This window comes from Elaeis guineensis, chromosome 1 (genome assembly GCF_000442705.2).
Source record: "Elaeis guineensis isolate ETL-2024a chromosome 1, EG11, whole genome shotgun sequence".
Taxonomy (NCBI): Eukaryota; Viridiplantae; Streptophyta; class Magnoliopsida; order Arecales; family Arecaceae; genus Elaeis; species Elaeis guineensis.
In genome coordinates, this window is record NC_025993.2 from 144848142 (window position 1) to 144855286 (window position 7145).

Genomic DNA, 7145 nt, shown 5'->3' on the forward strand with positions numbered 1-7145 from the left:
ACATCAATAGTCGGATGATTCTAGTAATCACATGAGGTACAGAGCTCTCTGTAAATATGCTGCAAAATTAATTTTGAACAATAAATATTAGACTCTATAATGACTAAATTCTAAATATATTTAGTAAAGATATAGTACTTATGACCGGCTCTGAATGTGAATGAGCTCTCTATCCTCCAACCGAGTCAGAGGTGCTACAAATCGGATGGGTCCTCTACCATGCCTCTATCTCTGGGAGCTGATCGTTGGTGCGTGTGACTGTGGGATCACTGGTGATGCACTATCGTCTGAACTTGAGTGCAAAACATCTAATATAAAGAATATTATATTAGTTAGCAAAGAACAAAATAATATAAACAAAAATATCTAAAATATTAAAGTTTACCGTAGGATGTGAGAGGTGTAGAATCTTATGAGCTGGCTGCATGATCGCTCTCTCCTCGAGAGCTCTGTCCTCCATTGGCACGGCTCCAGCTTTTGGAAAACATGATGTATAATTTTTGAAAATAAAAATAAATAGATTGACCAAATTAATTATATAATTATGGATGGCAATGCAAGATTTAAAATGATACAAGATAAATAATTAAAATGATTTAAGGATTATATGTAGAACATTACTCATCGGCCTCTTCAGATGCCTGGTATCCTTTGGATTATTCTTTTGATTCTTCTTCTTCTTCTACTTCTTCCACCTCTTCCTCTTCTTCCAGTTCTTCTTCTTCCTCTTCTTCCTCTTCTTGAATAGGATTTCCTTTAAAATAAAATCAGTTGGATCTATCTTCTCATGTTGGCCATCATGTACGAAAATTTTTGGAGCATCCAACTCGGCATCTATTGAAGATGGATGAAATCTTAATATTTCATTTTTCTGAAAGCATTCTGGTAATTGGATTTCTTCTTCTTCTTCGAGCACGTAATGAATGGCTCGAGACTTAACCTTACATACGGCTCACCAATTTCTTCTTCCTCTCTCTCTTGATGGATATAGTAGAATATGTACATTAATTAAAAGATAGGTCTATGATTTCATGCAATATAATTTTTTTTAAAAATTAACACCATCGGGCTAAGCGCACAGAGCATGTGAGGGCTAGATGCCTTGGACGCCAGATGGGACCCAAGGCTCAAGCACGCAGGACATGCCCCAACTTCGTATTCGCAATGCTGATCACCTTCTTTCGGTCTAAGCTTGCAGGGTGTGTGGGGGCTAGATGTCTTGGACGCCAGCTGAGACTCGAGGCCCGAGCACACAGGGCATACCCCGATCTCATATTTGCAATGCTACCCGGCACCTTCCCTCCATCCGAGCACTTTGCATACCGAGATCTGAGTCCCATACTTTTAATTAATTAATTAATTAAACATCTACTAATTATTAAAATAATATTTAATTAATTAATTTTTAATATCTAATTATATTTAATTATCATAATTTAAATAAAATAATAATTTTTAGTGATGGTATTAGCCATTGCTAATACTCACAACAGCAAGGAGATGGTTTGGGGATGGGACATCAGCTGGGGGACGCGACCGTGGAAATGAGAGTTTGGGGATGGTGTTATGGGATCAGACCGATGAGCTGGGGGCCATGAAGAAGGGGCTGCGGTAGGGCCGGTTTAAGGGTAAGACCACCAAAGCCCTTGCTTTAGGCCTCCACTTGTTTTAGGCCCTCAGGCCCCCCTGCCATCTGTTTCCACCACATCCAGCCATCTACCAGCAAGAAGATGAATGACACTGGAGAGGGAGATGGAGACGGCAAGATGGGAGATGGTGAGATGGAAGCCATCCACCCCTAACATCTATCAGGGCCATCTTCTCGTCAGAGATGGCGAGATGGGAGTCACGGCCTCACGGGACTTGGGAGTGGTTCTTGGTGAAGAGGTGGAGGGCATCATCAGTGGAGAAGAGTAGATGTCCATCAGGGCCACGAGCGAAGAAGTCAGCAATCCGGATAGCGGGGTCATCAGAGAGCTTGCAGAGGGAGGCCTTGAGGTGGGTGAGGATGACACCAGCGAGAAGGCCATCGGAGACACTGGCGGCATCGCCGTTGATGAAGAGGATGTGGACCCATTCGACGGCAATGGTCTGGCTTGAGGGACATCTCTCGATCTCCGATGGTGGACATTTCAGACTTGAGGGGTGTCTCCGACAGCATCGGAGTTCCAAGCTTCCGACGGTGGGGGGGTTCTGGGCTTCCAGTGGCTGAGCAGTGGCAAGGAAGGCGGAAGGGTGCAATGGTAATTTTTTTTCTCTCTTGAGTTGTGACACACATGGCAGATGGTGCAGCGAAAGAAATAAAGATGTCTCTCTTCGCTCATTTGTCTCTCTCCTTTCATGATTAGAAGAACAAATCACGGCATCCCCACCTCTCCCTCTCTCTCTCTCTCTCATCGAGAGCTTTTCTAGGGTTTGGTCTGGCCATCTCTCTGGCTTCCTCTTCATCTATCTCCATAGCATCATCTTCATCGATGGTGGCCATGCCAGCACCCAAGATCTGCTTCAACTCCCACTGCAAAAAGCCAAAATCAGAGGGTCCTCGAAGGAAGGGGTGGCAACTCTACTTCGACGAGTTCGTCGACCTTTGTGACCATTGCTCATATGTGCTCTTTTTCTCTCTTGTGCATTTGTCCTTTTTACATATTTTGTTTTTCCCACATTCGAATCATTCTATGAGTTGATTTCTGCATTCGATCTTGTGGTGCTTTCTTGATTTGTTGTTTGTTGCTTTTCCTCATGGGTTTCTGCTGTAATGGTCCAGTGGAAGCACCGTGTGGTTTGTAAAATTTTATTTTTTGATCCATTTTTCAGTTGATTTTGAGGTTTATCAAGGGTTTGCAGATTGTTTTATGGTGTGCTCAAGTTGGAGTTCTGTTGTTACGAAGAGGCTTTGATTTTTCACCGATTTAACTTCCAATTGAAATCACTTGCTTTCTTTGTGTTCTTCTTTGTTAGCTATTGTATGTTGTTGGATCTGATAGGCTTTGAAGTGAGTCAGTTTCAGAGATGCAATATGATGCAAAAAGTGAAATTTTAATAAAAAATTTACATAAATTTCAATAGAAAAAAATGTCACATTTTAGTATTTAGCTTTAGACCTTCCTATGTGTTGAGCCACCCTTGGGCCGCGGGGTTGGGCCGGTGGGGTCGGGGCGGCCGTGGGGTCGGGCTGACGGGGTCGAAGCGGCTGTGGGGTCGGAGCCGAAGCACGAGCTCGGGGCTGCGAGATGCTGGAGGGATGGGCTTGGGGCCGTGGGATGCCGGAGGGAGGGGGCAGAGAGGAAGAAAAGTGGGGGGAGGGGGGAGGGGAGATTTGGGGTTGGTTTGGGCATTGGAGGGACGGGCATGGGGCCACGAGACACCAGAGGGATGGGGCAGGGAGAGAGAAAAGGGGAATGGGGGGTTTTGGGATTGGTTTGGGTGCCGGAGGGATGGGCTCGGGGCCACGGGATGCTGGAGGGATGGGACGGGGAGGGAGGAAAGGGGGGTGTGGGAGGGAGGGGGGTTTAGGGTTAGTTTGCATGTTGGAGGGAGGGAGTTGGGGTCGCAGGACATCAGAGGGACAGGGCAGGGATGGAGGAAAGGAGGGTTGGGGGGGAGGGCCATGGATTTGGGGTTGGTTTGGGTGCCGACAAGAGGGTATCGCGAGAAGGGGTCACAGGAAGGGGATGGGAATAGGTGCGAGCGAAAATTTTTTTTCTTGTAAGATGATTTTCGGGTGGACTATTAGCGACAGCAAAATAGCCGTCACTAATGCCATTAGCAAAGGTATTAGTAATGGCCATTTCTGTCGCTAAAAATAGAATGTCGTCGTTAATACTTTTATCAAAAAAATATTTTTCATAACTTTTTAAATAATTTTTTTTTAAAATTTATAATGGCAAAAGTACCATCGTTAATAGCCGTCAGTAATAAATTAATTTAATTATAATTATAAATCATTTTTTTTTAAAAAAAATTAAATTTATTAGTGATGGAAATGTCGTGGCTAATAGTCATAATTAACTCCATCACTAATATTATTAGCACCAGTTATTATTAGCAATGGTTGTCGCCATCTCTAAAAAATAAAAAAAAAATATTTATTAAAATTATTAGCGATGACAGGATGAGTATTAACGATGGCATCTACCGTCGCTAATAATCTCAATAGAATATAATTTTTTTTTATTTTTTTTTGAATATGATATAATTTTAAATTTTAAGTCCATCTTCACCGTTTATTATCTAAATAATTATCGTTAGAGTATCGTCACAAAAATTTACCTTGATCCGGTAGTCCTAGTGTTGCTTCTTAAATTAATTTTGATGATTATGAAGCATTTGAGGGGGTTACTAATAATTTTGACTTGAAAAAAGATTTATTATTTTTCAGGAGCAAAATCATAATTTCATCAAGTCCTAACTCGAAAGCCTCAAGAGCAAGAACAGAAGATTTGTGATCTATTGGAGGTAATTTCAATATTTTTGAATGTATATTTTGAAAAAATATCATATTTATAAAATTGAGTCAACCCCATAAGTCAACTCATGTCAAATGAGACTGAACAACATGTTATTTTTTGGCTGGCACACCCAATTGAGTCGACCTCATGAGTCGACCCCTGTGCATGAGTCGACCCTATGAGTTGACCTCTATTGTTGTGTACACCAAAATTATAGAACAATCATTTTCTGTTCTGTGCCCCAAAAGTCAACCCCATGAGTCGACTCATGTGTATGAGTCGATCCCTGTGATGAAAAAATTCCATAACAGCTAGTTTTTCAGCTTGTTTTGGTGCACTTAATGCTTATTTAATGATCTCTAACGGCTCTAAAACTATCCAGATCACTCTCTACCATCATTTGAAGCTATAAAAGGCACTTAAAGGAGGGAATAAACAAAGGTTTTGAAGAGGATTTCAAGCATTCATTTCAGCCCTAAGCAAAGAGCCTTCTTGAAGTTAAAGAAGCTTTTATTTCAAGTTCACCAACTCCTCAAGAGCTCATTCAAGTCTTCAACCACCTTGAGAAAAATTAGAAAAACTTTCTTCTTATTATGTAAAGTATATTTAAAATTTTATTTGCTCATTAAAGGAGCTATATTTATATTTCTATGTGATTAACTATTATACTCTATTTTTGAGTTGATCTTTAGCTTTGGAAGGGTTCCAAAATATGAAAAAGTTGATCCAAACCTTGAATCGGATTACATTGAGTTGGTTTGTATCCAAAAAATAAGTGTTCTAACTTGAGATAGCTAGAGTCGGAGGTACTGACGTTGTATTCTTGTTGAATACTGTTTAGTGAATTTGAATTCTCAAGTAGGAGCTTGAAGAGTGGATGTAGGTACAAGGTTGGCACCGAACTACTATAAATCTTGATTGTTTGTGGTGTGCTTACTCTATCTTATTTTTTTTTCTTCTTACACTCTTGCATCTAATATCTTCACTTTTCTTAAATTACTCACTTCAACTAACTTGCCTTTTATTACTTAATCCTTGTGGTTATAGATTAATTTTAAATTTTTAAAAATCTAATTCACTCCCTCTCTTGGGTTGCATAGCTGGGCAACAAGTGGTATCAGAGCTCAGTGCTCTAGCCCTACTTTGATTTAACCATCAAAGAGCTAAAGATTTATGACAACTCAAGTTGGTGCTTCACTAGCCGAGGGATAGTATACAAACCGACCTTTATTGTTCAATGGGTCAAATTATACCTATTAGAAAGCTCGGATGAAAATCTTTATTCAAGCACTTGACTATGATATATGGAGTATCATAGTAAATGGACCACACACATCTACCAAAATAATTGATGATGTGGAATCAACCAAATCTGAAAAAGAATGAGATGAGATTGACAAGAAAATGACTCAACTTAATGTAAAAGCCATGAATATTTTATATTGTGCTCTAGATGTTAATAAATTCAATCGTATTTCAACATGCATGTCAAGCTAAGAAAATATGGGATAGATTAGAAGTAACTCATGAAGGAATTAATCAAGTGAAGGAATCAAAAATTAATATGCTTGTGCATAAATATAAACTCTTTAAAATGGAGCATGATGAATCAATAACTGAAATGTTTACTCATTTACTGATATTATTAATGATCTAAAAAATCTTGATAAGTCTTATTCTAATAGTGATCTCGTAAGAAAGATTCTTAGATCTTTACCAAAGACTTGGAAGGCCAAAGTGACCACAATCCAAGAAGCCAAAGATCTGAATATCTTATCCTCGGAGGAGCTTCTAGGATCGCTGATGACATACGAGCTAAGCATGAAACAATATCAAGAAGAAGATGTCAAAAAGAAGAGGACAATCGTCCTCAAATTCACTGCTCAACTTGATGAGAAATTCGATGATATAAAAAATAAAGAGCAGGATGAAGAAATGGCCCTCATTACTAGAAAGTTTAAAAAGTTTTTGAAGAAAAGAAGATAAGAAATGAGGAAGAGGCCACCTACAAAAGGAAAATATAGCAAAGAGAAAGATAAGAAGTAATCCCTTATTTGTTACAAATGTAAGAAGCTAGGGTACTTCAGATTTGAATATTTACGACTTAAGAAGGACCCCAAGAAGTACAAGAAAAAGGCTATGATGGCTACATGGAGCGGAAGTGATGAGTCAAGCTCCGAAGAAGAAGAAGATTCAAATAAACAAGCCAACTTGTGCCTTATGGCATATGAAAATGAGGTAAACATTGAAACTCCTAATGACTTTACCTTTGAAGAACTTCATGAAGTATTTTATGATCTAATTGATAAACTAAAGAAGCTAAGAGTAAAGAATAAATAATTGAAATTAAAGAATCAATCTTTACTAAAAGAAAATGAGATTATTTCAAATAAAAAATTAATCTTATCTCAAAAAAATTTGAACTTAAAAAATGATATTGTCAAGTTAAAATCAATGGTTGAAAAGTTTACTTTAAGTTTAAATAAACTTCAAATGATACTAGACAATCAAAAGACCATTTATGATAAAGCCGATCTTGGATACAACCCTTTAAAGAAATAAAAATTTTTGAAAAATATCTTTGTAAACTCATCATGCAACAAGTTTTCAAATATTACTTGCTTTAAATGTAGTAAAGTAAGACACAAATCCTATACTTATTTCTCTAATAAATCTAAAAATTTTAATGTGAAAAAA